The following is a 20,659-nucleotide window of genomic DNA, read 5'->3' on the forward strand; positions in this document are numbered from 1 at the left end:
TATGGCAGAATAGAGTGGTACTATTACTTCCCTTGATCTGGACGCTATACTTCTGTTGATGCAGCCTAGAATAGCACTAGCTTTTTTTGCTGCTGCATAACATTGTTGACTCATGTTCAGCTTGTGGTCCACTAAGACTACTAGACCCCTTTCACATGTACTGCTAGTAAGCCAGGTGCCCCCCCCCATCCTATATTTGTGCATCTGTTTCTTCCTGCCTAAGTTACATTTGTCCCTCATGAAATTAAATTTGTTGGCTTGGGCCCGGTTCTCCAATCTAATGGCTTGACAAGCTGGGTTCGGTGAATTTATGGCAGACAAGTTTATTGAGGCCTATAAATCAGGAGTGGGTGACTTTTTCTGACCTGCAGGCTAGATTGTTTTGCCCCATCCTTGGTGGGCCTAATTTAACAGGTGAGTGGGGCCGCCCACCTATCCGTCACCTGGCTTCACTATGGCCTTTGCAAACAGCTTTGTGCTGCTCCTCTGCAAATCAGCTTGCGGAGGGCTTTTGAGCAGGTCTGAGGAGGTTTAAAGAAGCAGTGTGAAGCTCCTTTCAAGAGCAGTGCTGGAAGAGAAGCAGATTCCATTGAATGGAGACCACTTCCCCCTCCTTGAGCGAGACACACTCCCACCCATCTGTCAGCTGATGAACAGGTGGGAGGGTGCATTGCTCTAGCAAAGAGACGATTCACTGGGAGCTCATTTTATGCTTCCGATTGTTCCTCTTAAGCCCTGTCCTTACCCACCCACAACCTGATGTCTCGTGGTCCAAGTGAGGAGGCCTGGCAGGCCACATTTGGCCCGTGGACCAATGATTCCCCACTCCTGCTATAGACTGCCCATGTTCAGAGGCCACATGCCAGTGAATGCCATTCACTGGCATTCATACCCAGCTTGTGGGTCTCCCAAAGCCATATTTGGGAAGGAGGATGCGGGACTAGATGGACCTTCATTTTGATCCAGCAGAGTTTATTGATAAGTTGGAAAATATACACCCAAATCCAGGCAGTGAGTTCCACACTTGCAGATCAACACTGGCACTGTTGGTTGTATCTCTGTCAAACGTGCTGAGTGCATTTGAGATGGATAGGCACAGAGGAAAGCCAGCAAGGAAGGACAGCTCTGACTGCTCACTTCTTTACTACAAGTTTACTCCTCCAAAGTAAGTTCCACTGATTCAATGAGGCTAAATCCAAGCAAGTGTGTACAGGATTACAACCTAAACCTGGATCGTGTCCATAAAATAGCACAACATTCAGGCACAGTACAGACATTGTCCTATCTATTTTCCGTGTTTTATTCGCATTTTATAGTTTCTCACAGAATAGTGGTACATAATGAATTGGAATAAAATTTGAATGAAAACAAGCACGTTGCGAGATTGAATTCTGGTAAGAAACAATGAACATCAAGGGAAGCAATTACAGCTGAAGAAAATCCCAGGAGCAAACCTCTCTGGATAAGTTAAAAAAAATATATTTTTTTACATGACATTTCACCCACCAATCTGCTTGAGACATGCAGAGACTCTATAGGTGATATAAGGTGAATAATGATGCAACTATTGTGACTTCCTTGAGGCTTCTTTGCTAGAAGAAGAAGAATAAAGTTGCTTTTATAAATACCAGAATGTCTCTGTAAGCACATGGCTTAAAGGGGGGGGACAGTCACTATTGTGCATTGTAAGTTCACATCATGGCTGGAATGGTGCTTTCTGGTTGCAAGCCAAACACATGATAAATGAGCTTCAGAACCAAGCGGATCTGAGGAGGAACAACGGCATAAAAAATGTAGGCTGATCCCATAATGCAAACAAGCAGGAAACTGTGGAAGATCCACCATTCAAAAGGATCCATGAGATAAGCCATCGTGATCAGCTGGTATTGCCAGTAGTACCAGGAGAGAGTGCTGAACTTGCGTTTAATAGCCATAGCTGTCTTAACAGCGCTCAGGTGCCACACCTAAGAGAAACAAGAGAACAAACAAATGTTTAATGAGAACTCTAGAGGTCTTGAGAGGAGGCACACACACAATATTTACTGCTATAATTCTGAATAAATTATACCCTGCTTTTCAACCACACCTAGGTCCCAAAGTGACTTACAAAATAATAAAAAGCACACTGCAGTTAAACATATGTATACCAGGTAAAAACACAGCTAAAACGCATAAACCTTTTTTTTTATTTAAAAAACCAAATACACATAAGATAATTACAATTCAAATGCAAATAAAACCAGTAAAACTTTCACAATAAAGATTGGTAACCAAACTATATGGGGTTGAGAGGGTCAACTAATATTCCTCAGGAAGCCCATGTCTTATTGATGCTTGTAATACTGCAGCCTAAGCCAGGATGTTCATCTATTTTTATTACATAAAACTGAATATTAATTGCCATATTTTTATTTTATGTCTATAGCCTTGCTGCCAAGGCAGCTTATGTAATAAACTAGTGCCCAGTTTGGGTGCCATATTTGAAGTTGGATTTCACAAAGTAGGGCCAGAGCAGGGCAACCTCAGTGGTGAAGAAAACAGGTCTTGTGAAACAGTGACATATGTTTAGCCTGGATAAGATTAAGGGAAGAAGAAGAAGAAGAAGAAGAAGAAGAAGAGGAGGAGGAGGAGGAGGAGGAGGAGGAGGAGGAGGAGTTTGGATTTGATATCCCACCTTTCACTCCCTTTAAGGAGACTCAAAGCGGCTAACATTCTCCTTTCCCTTCCTCCCCCACAACAAACACTCTGTGAGGTGAGTGGGGCTGAGAGACTTCAAGGAAGTGTGACTGGCCCAAGGTCACCCAGCAGCTGCATGTGGAGGAGCGGAGATGCGAACCCGCTTCCCCAGATTACAAGACTACCGCTCTCAACCACTACACCACACCACACTGCTGTCTTCAAAAGTCCAAAAGGCTGTCACACAGGACAGGGGCCCTCACATTTTCTACCCCTGGGGCCCACTTGAGAGGCCTATCAGTCACAAAATGGCGGACGATGGGGCCAGAGCCAATCATAAAATGCCATAGTCAGGATGCTTGAAGATAGCATAGCTCAGGCTGCTCACTTCCTCCACTTCTGCCTCAGTCTCCTCTTTCCTTTCTGCTCGCTCCACCCTCCTCTTCCTGGTACAGCGGTGGCAGCAAGGCAAGAGAGGAGAAAGCCAAATGAGACCCATCTGGGTTCCCAGGAGAGGTTGGTGGGAGACAGCTGCAGACAGTGCGGCCCACCTGAAACAACCCTGAGACCCACTTTGGGCTCCTGTCTACAGCATGGGAAACACTGACATGGAAGATGGAGCAAACTTGTTCTCGGTCGCTCCAGAATGAATGGGAGGGCATTTCAAAGAAACATATTCCGGTTTAACAACAGAGGAAACCCGCTAACAGGACAACCAGTTTCACAGAGGAAGAGATGGCCTCTCCTTCAGTGGAGCTATTTCAGCAGAAGCAAACTCTCAGACATGCACAAAAATTCCTACACCGAGTAGGACTTTGGACTGGCGGAGCTCCAAGGCCCCGTCTAACTCAAAACGTGCCATTATTCTAGGTGAATGAAATACTTTGCTATGTTAATTGGCCAGGTTCTGGCTTTGTTTGATTGAATCATCTGCCTTTACCCGTTACCCTGCATAGTAACGACATACTTCAACTTCTTCTCCTATGATTCATGGCATAAACACCCCTGCAATGGGAGCATGCCATCGTGTTTTGTGACATTATACTGGGTCAGCAATTTGTAAGCTCCATCTCACCCTGCCCCGAAGAGCTTATTTCTCAGTATCTTTACTTGGAAGTAACTTACCGAGTGAGGAACAGGTGAAGTAACACTGCTGATGTCAGTACTCCCCCTTTTAAGCATCCCAGCTGATGTTCTTGCTTTGTAGAAAGGGTTGGTAGTTTTAAATACCTGGGCATTTATATCTCTGAGGACCTCTCATGGACTGCAAATATTAACATGGTTGTGAGGAAGGTGCAGGGGAGGTTGTATTTCCTGAGAATGCTCAGGGGACTGAATCTATCTCAGCACCTACTCCTGTCCTATTATCACAGTACCATCGAGAGTGTCTTAACCTATAGTATATTATCGTGGTATGGAAGCAGCTCTGAAACGGATAAAAAAGCTTTACTGAGAATAACAAAAATTGCCCAGAATGTTATAGGGCTCCAGCTACCAACCCTGGATGAGATCTTCACGTCTCGCACTTTGAAGAAGTCACACAATATCCTGAGAGATCCCACCCATCCTGCTCACAACTTCTTTGAACTGTTGCCTTCGGGCAGAAGATATAGGACAATGAAAACACGAACCACACGCCTTCTGAATAGTTTCTATCCAAGAGCTCTGATTGCACTAAATAATGATCTCAGGGCCAGTTGTAAGAAATAGCAAGTAGGGAGTAGGAAGGAATGAGATAGGGTTTAGGTCATGTTATGCTTTTAATAGGTCATGTTATATTCTGGATTATGTATGTTTTATAGATTATGTCTGAATGGGATGAGAGTGTTGGAGGTACGTGCAAATGTGTATGTGAAGCCGGTCTTTGGGTGGGTGTTTGATTTTCGTTGTTGTGTATATACGGACAATGACAAATAAATTTCTATTCTATTCTATTCTAGAGGAGCTGGAAATGCCTGATAAACTATGGCTTAGTGTGTTGTGTGAACCAAACCAGTATAAGTCTGCTTCCTATGTTCCCACACTATTGGGTACAAGCCAAAGTACATCCAGGGTTGTGACTATATTGTTGTGAGTTTCCGAAGTTTGGATCACAGAAAGTTAATAGGGTAAAAAAGACTGCAGACGTTGCATAACAGGAATGGCAAAGCTTCCAGACATATCATCTGCCGGGGAAATTGTTCTGGTGGCCAGAACAGGACACAGGTGTGGTCTGCCACTCCACTCTGCCTTGATCAGACCACATCTGGAATTCTGTCTCCAGTTCTGGACACCACAAACTGAGAGGAAATATGATAGCCACCTTCAAATATCTAAAGGGCTGCCACATTGAAGATGGAGCAAGTTTCATCTTCTGGAGGGTTCGAGTCTGGAGGGTAGGCCTTGAACCAAAGAACCAAATTCCGATTAAACATCAGGAGGAACCTTCTGACAGTAAGCTGTTCGACAGTGAAACAGACTCTCTCTAGAGGTTGTGGACCCTCCTTCCTTGGAGGTTTTTAAGCAGAGGTTGGGTGGCCAATTGTCATGATCTAATTGAGTTTCCTGCATTGCAGGGGATTGGACAAGATGGCCCTTCGGGTCCTTTCCAACTCTACAATTCTATGATTCTTTGAAATGTAATCCTAAAAGGCTAGGAGATTGGTGGGGAAGATGATTCACCCTTATTCTTCCCCACTGCCTCCAGATAGAGAGAAGGTGCAAGCTAGGGTGGAAATCAATAGAAACATTTTGAGAAGCAGACTGCAGTGAGAGGTTTTAAGAGAGATTCAGAGAGTGGGCAAGCTCCAGGAAGGGCCTTTTGGTAGTGAGGGGAGCTGCCTCACTCTGGGGATCTGGTGTGGGGCAGTGGCTTAGTCTCTCTCGCCCTTACCTCTCTCGCCCTGACCTAGCCACTGTGATCCATGCGACGGTCACCTCCAGACTGGATTATTGTAACTTGCTCTACGTGGGGCTGCCCTTGAGACTGACCCAGAAACACCAGCGGGTGCAGAATGCCGCAGCGAGACTCCTTACAGGGTCTTCACTGCGAGATCACATTCATCCGGTGCTATACCAGCTGCACTGGCTCCCGGTGGAGTACAGGATCAGGTTTAAGGTGCTGGTTTTAACCTTTAAAGCCCTATACGGCCTAGGACCCTTGTACCTACGGGACCGCCTCTCCTGGTATGCCCCACAGAGGAACTTACGGTCTTCAAATAAAAACATCTTGAAGGTCCCAGGCCACAGAGAAGTTAGGCTGGCCTCAACTAGAGCCAGGGCTTTTTCGGCAGTGGCTCCGATCTGGTGGAACACTCTGTCACAAGAGACCAGGGCCCTGCGGGACTTGACATCTTTCCGCAGGGCCTGCAAGACAGAACTGTTCCACCAGGCCTTTGGCCAGGGCACAGCCTGACTCCCTCCCTCGGCAATCTTCGCGGAGTTCTGGCCCAATGGTTGCCAGTGGCTTGAATGAATTAATTTTATAATGAATGATTTTAGAGTGTTGTTTGTGCTGTACTTTTGTACTGTTTTATTGTTGTTAGCTGCCCTGAGCCCGGCTTCGGCTGGGGAGGGCGGGATATAAATAATTTATTATTATTATTATTATTATTATTATTATTATTATTATTATTATCATTAGTCTGCCTGCTGTGAGTGTTAAACTGTGTCTCCACCTAGGCTCAGCCTGTACATTTGTAAATAAACGTAAACATAACAAAACACCACAAGACTCCACTATAATATAACAACAACGACTTGGAGCAGGAAAAAGATGGCGCCGAGGTAAGACGCTCTTATCGGAGCTCAAAGAAATCTTTTAACTAAATGCCTTTGTTGCTGGCTCCTCTCCTTCTTTTGGATTTTATTTCCTTTCACTACTTTGTTGTGCTTTTGAACATCTTATCTTATCCTCCTCGGTGCCGGGACTTAATGAAGTTTTAACGAAGGCTCTCAGACATTCCCTCCCGGGCTTTAAGGCACTCCCACCCAGTTTCTCATTGACTCCGCGTGACAAACTTATTCCAAGGATTTTTTAAGGACTTTTAAGGATTTTCCAAGGATTTTAAAGGACTTTTAATGGGCTTTTAACCCTAAAAACTACAAACTCATAAAACCACAAATTTCTCCCACCACCTTTAATTTCGTGGACCCCCAAACATCTCAGTTGTTTTAACAAACTGAGAAGAAGGGGGGGGGGTACTGCAAAGGAGTGCTCTAATTGGACCCAGTTTTAAACTCCTCGCAGCAGCCCACCTAGGACTGAATGAAAATTGAATGAGATTGCGACCTGAGAACTTTAACACTTCATCACTCTATTTAGAAGTCTGATCTCATTGATTTAAGAAGAATCTGCAATGAGAAGAGCCAAAAGACTCAGGTGTCTTGATACAGAAACTGACGCAGAGCCCTCTGGTTTCAAACAGAGTAATCTAGATAATTATCTGCTACCTCAAAAACAGCACATATCTCCTCCCAAAACCTTCCTCAACTCTTTACATGGAAAGACAGTTGAAGAGATATCCCTAGGAATAAACGAGGATAAGGCTACTACTCCCATAACCGAGGCACAAGTACTAATTGATAGAAAGGTGGAGCTGCTGGAGGAATGCTGCCTACTGACTGCTCAAACAATTCAAAAAATCTTTGAACAATTACAAAACATCTTCAAGAAGCTGGATAACCCAGATGAAAGGAGGCAACTCATTCCCCTTTTGCCATCCTTAACAAGCCCTGGAGATAAACAGAATAAACACAAATTTATACCTCTAAACCAGCCAAAAATCAGAGGAAGCCCCCCTCACTCAGTCAACCTGATACTGAGGCCATGTGAGATTGTTCTCCACATCTTTCCATACAGAGGGCCCCTACCTTACTGGGAGTCATCCTTTTGGGCCAGACATCATCTAAATCTGCTCCTAGGCCTTGAGGGGGGAAGGACTGACTTAAAAGCAGTCAAGAGGCTCACTAACGATGGATATTCCAAAAAAGTACTACTAAGATTTGGTAGTCATAGAATTCCAACCAAAATCTTAAGGGAAAAGGCTCATTTAGCCCAGAAAGGAATTATTCCACGTCGACACTTTGAAGATATATCACTCAGACCATTGATTGCATCCAAAAGACAGAACAAGATGAACAAGGCCATTCCACCAGAAGCCGATATCTGCCCTACTCCCGTGGAAGAACCCAGTAGATGGGAGAAACCGCAGCCAGCTACCCGGGAAATCACGCAAGAAAAATCCAAGCTCCCAAACCATGCGATTGTAGCATCAAATAACAGCCTCGCCCTTGACACAACAGACTGGACAGTCCCAGAAGAAGAAGATCTGCTGAGTAACTTTACCAACCTACCAGATAAAGAACAAATAAACATACTCAGTAAACTGACGAAACTACAGGCCAGATTGACCGAAATTCACCAACAAGGTCAACAAAATGCAGTAGAAACAATACACAATCAAACTCCACACTTACCAGCCCTCTCCCCAAAATGCATAGTCAAAAAGAGAGCTACTAATGGAACTTTCAGATGCATAGATGCAGAGCTTCAAATCCAGCCTCCTTTAAAATATGAAATGACAAGGAAAAACTCCAGCAATGAGACTACAAATTCCTGGCTGAGATATCAAATACTAGCTCCAAACGAAATAGGTACCCCTTATTTAAGTACTACAAAGGATTCTAATATTGCCGAACAAAAGATGACCTCCAACAGACCTGACACACTGAGCTCAACATCAAATGAGACTAAAGAAATGGAAGTAGAGACTGAAAACAGTCCTACTGTCCATAATAGTCCACCAACCACAGAAATTTCTCAGGAACAAGGAACAGCTAAGGAAGAAAATCAAGAAAGGGAGGAAATTTTAATTTCCCGCACTCCAAAAAAGAATCTAAAAGATCCACCATTATGTCCCCCACCGAAAGCAACGACAAATGGCTGTATTGGCACAAGACAAAATCCCTCGCTGGACTCAATAACAGAACTAGAATGACTAAATGCCATCAACCAGCCACCAACTCAAAAACGGATCCTACGTTTGCTGTCCTGGAATATTGCAGGGTGGGGAAACAAAGATGGAGACCCAGACCTAATGAACTTCTTTAAAGATTTTGAATTAATACTTCTACAAGAAACATGGTCAACTAGAGATATTAAAATCAATGGATTCTCCTCCTATACGAAACCCGCATTGAAAACAAACATGAAGGGCCGGCCGAAAGCAGGGTTCTGTTGTATGATCAAAGATAACTTAGGGTTTGAAATCAAGCAGCTAGAAAAATGCTTACCACTTGCACAAGCTCTACTTTTAACCCAAAAAGACGATACTTTGCTACTTGTAAATGTCTATATCCCCCCATCCAAAAACAACAGCAACAGTGATAATTGGTCACAACTAACCTTTTATATAGAAAATTTGACCGACAAATACCCAAATGCCTTATTGATAATAGCAGGTGATTTTAATGCCAGAGTGGGAACCAACAATGAACAACTATGTAGCAAACTAAACTGGAACACTGATAATGATATCGCACATGCCCTGAAAATAGGACGATTCTCCAGAGATAGGGTTGTAAACAACGAAGGCTTACGCCTACTTGAATTATGTAACAACTTTAATTTGCAGATTGTGAACGGTACAACAAAAGGCGATAGAAGCGGGGAGTTTACATACTTCTCCCCCCGAGGATGCAGTGTCACCGACTATATTCTTGTCCCTTATAATATTATAAATTCGATCATAGACCTCAAAATTGGAACGCGTACTGAAAGCGACCATCAGCCATTATTGTTGTCTATTAACTTAAAGGATGAAACCAAAATAACCAAGCACAATATCATAGAACCCTCTCAATACAAACAAATGACCCAATTAAAATGGTCCCAGGAAATGAGCGCAGCAGTGGGGCAAAAACTTACAGCCAACCTGAGAAAGCAAGTATTATCCAACTTAAAGACCGCTAATTCCTACAGCGATATTCCGAAAATTTATAATGAAATCTTCCAAATGTTCGTAGAACTCGGTACTCCACCTAAAGCTTGGGTACTTAAACATAGCGCTAGCCCTTGGTTTGATGATGAATGTTTCCAGCTAAAAAGAAAACTGCGCCAAACATTTAAAAATAATCGCACTAAACTAGAGCCCTCTTATCTTGATGAAAAAAGAAAATATCATTACATTCTGGCCGAAAAGAAACAGAAATATGCAACCCAAAAATGGCTACAATTACTCGACTCAATTCAGAGTAAAAACAACAAAGCGCTCTGGAACCTAGTGTACGGAGGATTGAAAGCCGAAAATCAACTAACTCTACCACCAATTGCAGAATCCAAATGGTCCCAATATTTTACATCTGTATTTAACAATCTACACAGTGAACTTAAAGGAAATGAAACCACTAAAAATAAAATCAATAAACTCCAGGAGTGGCCAAGGGTAGAAGAAGAGGAAATTAGAGAGATAGTTAAAAATTTCAAATCGGGGAAATCTCCTGGGCCAGACGGTCTACCAATAGAATTATTTAAGACCTATATAGATTGGTGGGCAGAACCCTTAGCTCACTTGTTTACTCTCATAGATAAATATGGGATCATACCTGAGATATGGTTAAGATCAATAATTATCCCAATCTTTAAAAATGGCGACCCAAAAGACCCAGGGAATTACAGACCGATAAGCCTATTATCAGTGATAGGGAAAATCTACGCTAAGCACCTTTTATCTAAACTCCTCACCTGGATGAAAAATCTAAATTTACCAGGGAAAGAACAAATAGGTTTCTCCAAAGGTTGCTCTACATTAGACCATTGCCTTATACTTATGCATTTGGTTGAAAAATACAGATCTCAAAGGCAATCTAAGATATATGCTGCTTTTGTAGATTTTCGTGGTGCATTCGACTCAATTGACCGCCCAAAGCTGTGGAGGAAACTCGCAGAATTAAAAATTGACCAGCGCTTATTGATTCTAATACAAAATTTATACTCTTCCAATATCTGTCAAGTCAAACTTAACACCAAAGGTCACCTTTCATCAGACATCCCAAACTCGAAAGGGGTAAAACAAGGGTGTATTCTTGCCCCCTTTCTATTTAATTTATTTTTATCAGACTTGCCAGATCACCTTCAAAAAATAGAATCACATGCCCCTAAACTTAATCAGAAACCAGTTCCTCTGTTATTATACGCAGACGATGCTGTTCTACTATCATTAACGAGCTTGGGTCTGAAACGTCTTATATCTTCTCTGATCCTTTACTGCGAATGTAACAAACTCTCTATAAATTACGAGAAGACAAAAATTTTGGTCTTCTCGAATGGTTGGAAATTAGAGAAATGGAAAATAAGAGGGCAAGAAATCCAACAAGTGAAAATCTATAGGTATCTGGGAATCTTATTCCAGAGCAATTTAGGGTGGGCAAATCATCGCACAAACGCCATAAAACAGGCAAAGTGCACCTCATCAGCAGTTGCCCGTTTTTATTATCAGAAAGGCAATCAATTTATTCCTGCGGCCAATCAGATATTCCAAGCAAAAGTGCAATCCCAGATATTCTATGGAATCCCGCTATGGGTCCAAGCATATAATAGTGATTTAAAAAAGATTCACTCCAGCTTTCTGAGACGTATTCTTGGACTCCCAGCTGCGATTAAATATGAAACAATGTGTGCAGAAATAGGCATACACACAATGGAATATTGGGCCTGGTCCACCTCAATAAAGCACTGGTTACGCTGCCATTTTCGCTGCCCTCCATCAAGTCTGCTCGCAGATTTGCTCAAAGACTCCTACAAATCAAGATGGTATCAGTACCTCGAAAAAAAGATTGAATCTTTAGGCATCGAGCTGGAGCCCCTGTACAATTCTAATGAGCAATACATTTTCCATAATATCCTAACTAGACTAAAGGATGTCGAGAGGCAAAATATTATGGCAGCTGTAAACAAAATTTGCTCTCCCATATTCTATGGTTTAAATATCTTAGCTGGCAGAGCCAATTACGTCACTAAATTAATAATCCCAGCCCAACGTAGGGCTTTTATGCTGGCCCGTTTGAATGTTTTTCCCTCAGCATTTGTCAGGGGAAGATATCAAAACATTCCCAGAAACAAGAGATTCTGCAGATGTTCTATGAATGTCCCGGACACCGTAGAGCATATTCTCTTTCATTGCCCATTGTACCGTACGCTCCGTCAACGCGTGCTGTCCCCTCTTTTGGGTGGTCTGGAACCCCAGCAAGGTGAATGTGTGGGATTCTGCCTATCCGACGTTGACCAAAGGGTAACGGCGGGGGTAGCCGAGTTTTTGGTAGCAGTTCTCCAAGGAGCAGGTTAACAAGGAAAACCACTGACTCTATATGCATATATATATATATGTATGTAGCCAACTGCTGCCTTTTTAAATATATTTCAAGGCTTTTATATCTTATTTTCTCTTTTATGGTTTATTTGTATAATGCCTAATAAAGGTTTGATAAGTAGTATAACAACAACAACAACAACAACAACAACAACAACAACAATTTATTATTTATTCCCCAGCCATTCTGGGCAGCTTCCCAAAAAATATTAAAATACAAAATCTATTAAACATTAAAAGCTTCCCTAAACAAGGCAGCCTTCAGATGTCTTCTAAAAGTCTGGTAGTTGTTTTTCTCTTTGACATCTGGTGGGAGGGTGTTCCACAGGGCGGGTGCCACTACCGAGAAGGCCCCCTGCCTGGTTCCCTGTAACTTGGCTTCTGGCAGCAAGGAAACTGCCAGAAGGCCCTCGGCACTGGACCTGGACCACTAGTTTCTTTCCACTAACTTCTTTCCAAAGGAAACCCAACTCAGACAAGTGCCACGACCATGGAATTTCTCACCACTCCCAGAAATGGAGTAAGCATGACCATGAGACGCTTCTGTAAAAGGCAAGGGAAGTTTGTTTCTGGGGCATGTTTTAAGCTAAAAATGCTTCACCTGTAAAAGCCCCAAAGGCCAGAGGTACCAAGGTTACTTCTGCAACAGGGTGTGCCAGGAACATCTCATGAATTTTAAGTTGCATCTTAGAACAGGTTTACACTCATCAGCTGGCGACTGCATTAATAAGCCAATATGCAAGGCGACCCAAATATTAATTTCCCCATTAAAAATTATGTAAATTATGACAAATCAGCTGTGTGCATGCTAGGGCCTATACATCAGTTTCCTGGCTTACACAATGCTTTATGCATGTGATTGGGAGGATCATGACTGACTGTTCTCCCCACTCGGGAACAATTATCCTTGTCCAGGGGCCCATCCCTGTGGTTTCCCCAGTAGTGATGTATGGAAGTGAGAGCTGGACCATAAAGAAGGCTGATCATCAAAGAATTGATGCTTTTGAATTATGGTGCTGGAGGAGACTCTTGAGAGTCCCATGGACTGCAAGACCAAACCTATCCATTCTGAAGGAAATCAGCCCTGAGTGCTCACTGGAAGGACAGGTTGTGAAGCTGAGGCTCCAAGACTTTGGCCACCTCATGAGAAGAGAAGACTCCCTGGAAAAGACCCTGTTGTTGGGAAAGATGGAGGGCACAAGGAGAAGGGGACAACAGAGGACGAGATGGTTGGACAGTGTTCTCGAAGCTACCAACATGAGTTTGACCAAATTGCGGGAGGCAGTGGAAGACAGGAGTGCCTGGCGTGCTCTGGTCCATGGGGTCAGGAAGAGTTGGACACGACTAAACAACAACAGGGGCACATCCCATCGCAAGCTCAGGCTGTGCACACACTCCCATTTAATCTGCATCCAGTGTGCTCCTACAAATGCCTTGAGAAGTGGTGTACATAATGCACATCAAGTATCAGGGACTGGGCAGAGGAGGAATGGTGGAGACCGCTTCCCCAGCCTGACCCTTCCAAAGAAGAAGAAGACAGTTCGGAATTCAACCGGGGTTTGAGGGAGATCACAGTTCAGAGGCAGATTAGGGGAAAAGCCGGGATATAATGGGAGAGGAGGAGGAGGAAGAATAAGCATTAGAGGGGCAGATGACGAACACAGTGTCTTTAGAAAGCATTCCAGACCGCCCCTCTCCCAGAACCTGATAAGCATTGAAAATAGGAGAGTAAAGAGCTCAAAGGCAGAGGGCACGTAGCAGCAACCGCAGCGATGGCGCAAGAGAGGAGGGGGGTGGAGACTCATTCGGGGCAAAGCCATTGTTCCAAGAGGCTGCATTTTCAAGCCTCTCTCTGTGGATATTGAATAAAAAGCAGTTGGTAAAGACTTTTCCTTGTCTTATCCGTTCCTGGCAACCTGCTGTGGGGTTGGATCCTCTGCCGCCTGACATCTAATTTCTCTCAAACCAACTTCAAGGCAAACTGAGAAAGAGAATCAGACCCTCCAAGTTTCCCTATTTTCCAGGATCAGAAGCCATCCTAGTTTCTGATTTGATCCTGGAATGTCCCACATTTCTTTAGGACGTTCCTATTTTCATCGAAGAAATATTGGAGGGTGTGGTAAAAGGTAAAGGTAAAGGTACCCCTGCCCGTACGGGCCAGTCTTGACAGACTCTAGGGTTGTGCGCCCATCTCACTCTATAGGCCGGGGGCCAGCGCTGTCCGAAGACACTTCCGGGTCACGTGGCCAGTGTGACATCGCTGCTCTGGTGAGCCAGAGCCGCACACGGAAACACCGTTTACCTTCCCGCTAGTAAGCGGTCCCTATTTATCTACTTGCACCCAGGGGTGCTTTCAAACTGCTAGGTTGGCAGGCGCTGGGACCGAACAGCGGGAGCGCACCCCGCCGCGGGGATTCGAACCACCGACCTTTCGATCGGCAAGCCCTAGGTGCTGAGGCTTTTACCCACAGCGCCACCCGCGTCCCTAGGAGGGTGTGGTAGGATGTCCCTATTTTCATCAGAGAAATGCTGGAGGCTATGCTAGCTTTGTTTTAAGCTGGTAATATGCACACAGCCTTAAACTGATTTAACGATTAATTCCCATTCCCAGGGTACTCTAGAAACTGCAGTTAACAAACGACATTTCTCGATATTCTTTTTTTTGGGGGGGACCATGTCTTTTAAAGTGGTAAAAAATCGACAGAAAATGTATATCGCGTGTGAGGCAGATGTGTGCAAAGAGGTTTGTGGACACAGAGGTTCAGAAAGTGCTGTATCAAACACTTAATGCAAGAACATGGAAGAAAAAGAGGCTTTGACTCAACACTCTCAGCAGGAGATTCAAAGATCTAGCAGGCAAGCCCAGTGTTGTGAGAGTGACACCCTGTGGTCATTGGAGAGAAATAAGGCCATTTCCAGCTAGGCAGGCTGTGTTAATCTTTCCATAAGCTACCTTGCTAGATAGTGATGTAAAATAGAGTTTCCTAGTGGAAAGCCCGTTTTTAAATAATTGCATGCTGATTATTGGCTGATAAAGTATGAAAAATGTCTGTCTCCCACTTTCTACATCACAAGAACAGGAACAATGACATGCCAAAGGTGCACGGAGTCCTTCCATATATGCCTGGTTATTCAGATATTGCACATCTGAAGCACTAAAAATTAGGTTCTGGGATTAAAACTTGGTCAGATCTACCTCAAATTAAGCCAGGCTCCACAGAAAGCTACTTCATTAACACTGTGATAAGCATTCTTGTTCAAAACACTTAGGGCAGAGTGAGATCACACCCAATGTTTGTTGACTCACACACTGATCAGAACAAAGTAAGTCCTGCTGGTTATTTTCAGGTCTATGAGGATTACATACCGCCCCATACTCGGAGGTCTCAGGGCGGTTCACAGAAAAGATCACAACATATATAATCAGAATAAAAACAACAACCCAATAACATATGCACACCCCAGAAAAGAGCCACTTTTTAAAAGGGCATAGGTTGTCAACAGATCAACCAAAGGCCTGGTTAAAAAGGAACATTTTTGCCTGGCGCCTCAAAGTGTGTAAGGAAGGCACCAGGCGAACTTCCCTGGGGAGAGCATTCCACAGACGGGGAGCCACTGCAGAGAAGGCACCCTCTGGTCCTCTCGTGGAGATACAAGAAGGAGGGCCTCAGAATATGTAGGTTCATATGGGAAGAGGCGGTCCTTGGGGTATTGAGGTCCTGAGCCATTGAAGCCTTCATGGGATTAAGTGGATTAAGTGGTAATGATCAGCTTGCTTCAGTTTTGAGTTTGGGGCTGTATTTAATAAATTCGTACACCACTCCTCAGGAAGATTTCAGGGTGGTTCACAATATAAACTGTAGAGCTATGACTTTCTCATGAGGCTTGCTGGGGTTTTTGAAACATTATTCATCCAATTATTCATCTAATTTGGGGCTTAAGCGGGAGACTTCCAGTTCAGATTGGGTGAAGATCATGTGGGATGGTGATACTCTCCCCCCCCCCCAAAGCATCTTTCTGAAACCTGGTGCCTTTCCTAAGTTTTGAACTTGAGCCTCAAAGATTGCAGTCCAAACACCTGAAGAGCAACAGGTTGGAAGAAGCTGGTTTGGAGTGCAGTTGTAATATAAAACAAGCAGGAAGAGTAAAAACAGTCTCTAGAGGGCACCAAAGACCAAGCTGTATCTGAGAGAAGACTCAAGTCCTGTTCAGAATTGGGCAAGGCAGGGGGGCCTCCAATCACACAGCCACTGGCTAGCCTTCCTGACCCTTACTACACCCGATATCCAGGGGTGGTATTCAACTACGTTTTATACAGAGTAGGCTGAAATTAATGGACGTAACTTACATCATGTTCATCTGCTCTGAGTAAAACTTAATGGAATAGCACCCCATGTGCTGGATGGCATATAAGCATAGTTGACTCTCAACGTAATCGCCAAAACCACATACAGTGGTACCTTGGGTTAAGTACTTAATTCGTTCCGGAGGTCCGCTCTTAACCTGAAACTGTTCTTAACCTGAAGCACCACTTTAGTTTATGGGGCCTCCTGCTGCTGGCGCGGCGCCGGAGCACGATTTCTGTTCTCACCCTGAAGCTAAGTTCTTAACCCGAGGTACTATTTCTGGGTTAGCGGAGTCTGTAACCTGAAGCGTATGTAACCCGAGGTACCACTGTATGATCAGAACAACCTTGTAAAAACCGTAAAAAGTGCAGCGAGCGCAGCACATATCACACTCTCTCAAGACCGCTGTTGATCTCTCTGCATTTCTGAAGGCTCTCCCAGGGTGTGTGCAATGGTGGGTGGGATTGCCAAAGGTTTCCCCCCACTCTCCCACCCCCTTTTATTTTTTAAAAAACTTTTTTAGCCAAGCACATAAATCTGCGAATGCACATGTTTAATGCACGTAAGTTGCGAGTTAACTGTACATACATACAACCATAGACTCTGAATACACAAAGGCTCCAACAACACATTGACATCTATGCACAAAGGCTGCTTTGCGCACATGCTGAATATGTGGATGTCACAGTTAAGGAACAACTATGATTCCCCACATCTATGCACACACATAAACACAGCAATAGCAGCTGCCAACAACTTCAGAGCTGCTCTCTCTCCTTGTCACTTTAAAGTGATAATGTGCTTTCTTTAAAAATCCCAGAGAAAACATAAGAGTATTTTATGTTTTTGCAGAGGGAAAAAACATTAGTTCTCAGAGTTTCTCTCTATGTTTGGGTTGTTCCCAAAGTTTGGGGAATTGGAAACAAATGTCAGTTTATCAGAATGAAAAAATGAGGGAAAGTGCAGAGGAGACAAAGGAGAGAGAGATTTCATCAGTCCTCTGGGCATATCTACACTGAAGACATGTTCATTATATAGCAACGTCACAGCTGCTCCCAGAGAATCATGGGAACGATATTTTGGTGAGAATACTGTCTCTGTTTGAGATCCCTAGCTTTCAGTTCCCAAAGTTTCCTAGAGAGGGAAAGTCTGTTAAATCATTTTAAGTCTGTGGTGTGGATGTGATTACTCTCAGCATTAATGCAAATGTATGTAAAAGCTACCTGCTCCTTCCTTAGGATATGCTACAATTTCTCAGCAACTTTCTCCTCTTCTCAGTAGTAACCAACCAGTGATCTGGTCCTCATCTCTTTCTGCCCATTCAGAGAACTCTAGCAACTTTAGAAAGCAGAAGAAATTTGTCCAAATTTAATGATATTATATTATCAAAACCATAGTGACCCATGAAACAATACATACATGAGGGAAATAATAAGTTTATCTATTTACACATATGCTATTTGGTTCTGTAACCTTAATTATATTTTAGTGTTATTGTTGTTATTGATGGTTTCCCCTGCAATTTAATGCATTTTAATGCCCCCCCCCCTTTTCTCTTTTCTTTTTCTTCTGATTTACTTTAATTCTCTGTAATACTCTCAGCAAAATAGAAATAAATAAATAAATAAATTAGAAAGCAGAAGAAATGGCACTGTGGAATGGATATAGAAAGCAGATTGCAGTATATGGGAAACAGTGAAGGTGATCAGATCCAAAGGAGGACAGGGCTCCTTTCCCATTAACAGTTTGGGAGGAACATACATACACTTTACTGGGGCTAAGGGGTGTGCAGGGACTGAGTCAAGGCTGGCTGTCCCGTTACCACAAGGAAAAAATGAGGCTAAATTGTAAATTATGCTTAAGAATGTCTGTCCAAATTTATTAATCCTCTATTTACCTTTGGTGCCCTGAACTTTTAAGATTTGCTGTACTCAGTCTGCTGGAACAGAACAAGCAGTGCTATTTATCTAGAAAAAGAGGTGCCGGAACTCACCTCGTTCTCTTAGAATAGCAATGGTGCCATTCTAAGTTCCAGTGAATCCCGGCTGAAAAAAGGCCCTGAGAACAAGTATTCCAAACAATGAGTCATAGTCCCCGCCTTTCTCCCTTCTCTCGAACAGCAAGCATAAGAACACACAAAAGGGAAACAGGATCTGGCTGCATATCCCAACACCAATCATCTTCTTCCTCTTCCCAACCTATTGACTACGGCCTCTGACAGCCACGCAACCCCAATCAGAGTGAAAGTTTACATGGGTTGCATATGGATGCGACAAGCTACCTTTCACATAAATGCTGAATGTGTGACCAGAAAACACAATACTGGTCATGACCCTGAACTCAGATGGGACAAAGCGGCTTGTCTGAACACGTCTGGAGCACCCAGCCCCCCAGAGCTTCATTGTCCATTATACCTAAACACTTTTGACCTTTAGCTGAATGTATAAATTACTTACCGGTATTTTAGTCTTCCAGATTGCTATTTCTACACCTTATCCTATTACTGTGCCTTCTGGTTGCTTCAGGTTTTTTCCCCTTCTGTACATCAAGGGATGCTTTGGCCCTTTGCATGTAGAGGTGCCTGAGTGTCATTCTTACTGCTGTCTGTGTGCATTTACTCGGAGATGGGACACAGGAGCAGAGGAAGATGCCGTCTACCAAGTCAAACCATTGGGCCAGCTGGCTCACTATTGTCTTCACTGGTTGACTGGCAGAGCCTCTCCAGGATTTCAGACAGGTGTCTCCCCACAGCCCTAGCTAGAGATGCCAGGGATTGGGACCTTCTGCATGCAAAGCACCACTCCTGAGCTTTGGCCCTTCAAAGCTCTGCATTATGGTCTACAGATGTCAATTTTATTTTATTGTTAATTATGCTGTTTTAAATGTATATATTATATTTGACTTCCTTTAGCATTTTCTTCTGGAATGTTTAAAGATAATTTTTGCTGTTGTCGTATTAAATGCACATTCTGTAGCTGACCTCCTTTGTTTTGAAATCTTTAAGGCAATATTTTACTTCCCTGTTAATTAATGTTGCTTGGAAGGCATACTTAATATGCGACTTTCTCCAGTAAAGTTTAATTTGGATTGTTTTTATTTTATGTGTATATCTGAAGCAGCATCTCCACCCCACCCCATTGTTCAGCCCCAACACTGAGGTCCAGCTCCGAAGGCCTTCTGGCGGTTCCCTCATTGCAAGGAGTAAAATTATAGGGAACCTGGAAGAAGTCCTTCTCGGTAGTCACACCTGCACTGTGGAACGCCCTCCTGTCAGATGTCAAAGATAAGCAACTGTATGACTTAGTAGACATCTGAAGGAAGCTTTTAATGACTGATGTCATTAAAAAGGAAGCTTTTAATGACTGATGATTTTTGCTGGAAGCTGTCCAGAGCGGCTGGGGTAACCTAGTCAGATGGGCGGGGTATAAGAAAAGAATTGTTGTGGTTAGGTGGTTTGTGTTGTAAACTGCTTTTTTAAAGACGTTTTTCTTAAAAACAAAGTGGTATAGAAATAATAATAATAATAATGCCCTAGGCCTCACTCACCTGTTTCCAAGAGAACCAAGAAATACTATTTATTGATTCTTCTTTTTTTGCGTGTGTCTTATCTTACTCTATGCACTTGTAATTTTGCCCTTTTTATTGTTTAACAAAGAAACTATTTGTCATTTCCAAGAGAACCAGAGAGTGCTTGGGCAGCAAACTCTATGACCCTAGAGGAGGGCGTGTGCTTCAAAACCAGGGCTCAATCGGGCGCGCGTGTCTCGAACCCAGAAATCTGGCTGAAGTGTATTTAAAATGTCAAGGAAATAAACAACTATCTGACTTTTAGAAGACATCTGAAGGCAGTGCTTTTTAAAAATAAAACAAAATGTTTAGGGGTACTCTCATTCTGACTCAAGAAAATCACCATTTTATAGTTCAAATGGGGGGGGGGGGATACAGTAAATGGACAAGTACAAAGATTCACAAAATGTTTAGGGGTATGCGTCCCCCCCAGAAAAAAAGCACTGTCTGAAGGCAACCCTGTTTAGGGAAGTTTTTAATGTTTGATGTTTCAATGTCTTCTTAATATTCTGTTGGGAGCCGCCCAGAGTGGCTGGGGTATAAATAATAAATTATTATTATTATTATTATTATTATTATTATTAGGTTCAGGCATGACCCACCACCAGTAACCCTGGCCCTCTCCCTCCTTACCCTGAGCTCAGGGGCTCATAGGTTGCAGCGCCAGCCTTCCTGGTCCCCAAAAGCCGCTCTCAGCACACTGGGCCTTATTCAGCCCAGGCC

At 43.4% G+C, this 20,659-nt stretch overlaps 2 long non-coding RNA genes across 2 annotated transcripts; both read right to left on the reverse strand.

Moving 5' to 3' along the window:
* Positions 1-1,276: 1,276 nt before the first annotated feature.
* LOC310678491 lies at positions 1,277-17,862 on the reverse strand. Its single transcript, XR_014511772.1, has 2 exons — positions 17,593-17,862; positions 1,277-1,964 (listed from the first exon to the last, which is right to left on the reverse strand). It is a non-coding gene; the product is annotated as an uncharacterized lncRNA (long non-coding RNA).
* On the reverse strand, positions 6,495-9,037 carry LOC310678008. The gene is made up of 2 exons (XR_014511558.1): positions 6,731-9,037; positions 6,495-6,698 (listed from the first exon to the last, which is right to left on the reverse strand). It is a non-coding gene; the product is annotated as an uncharacterized lncRNA (long non-coding RNA).
* Positions 17,863-20,659: the final 2,797 nt, after the last annotated feature.

This window comes from Podarcis tiliguerta (assembly GCF_965153285.1).
Source record: "Podarcis tiliguerta genome assembly, chromosome: 5".
In the NCBI taxonomy this organism is placed as follows: domain Eukaryota; kingdom Metazoa; phylum Chordata; class Lepidosauria; order Squamata; family Lacertidae; genus Podarcis; species Podarcis tiliguerta.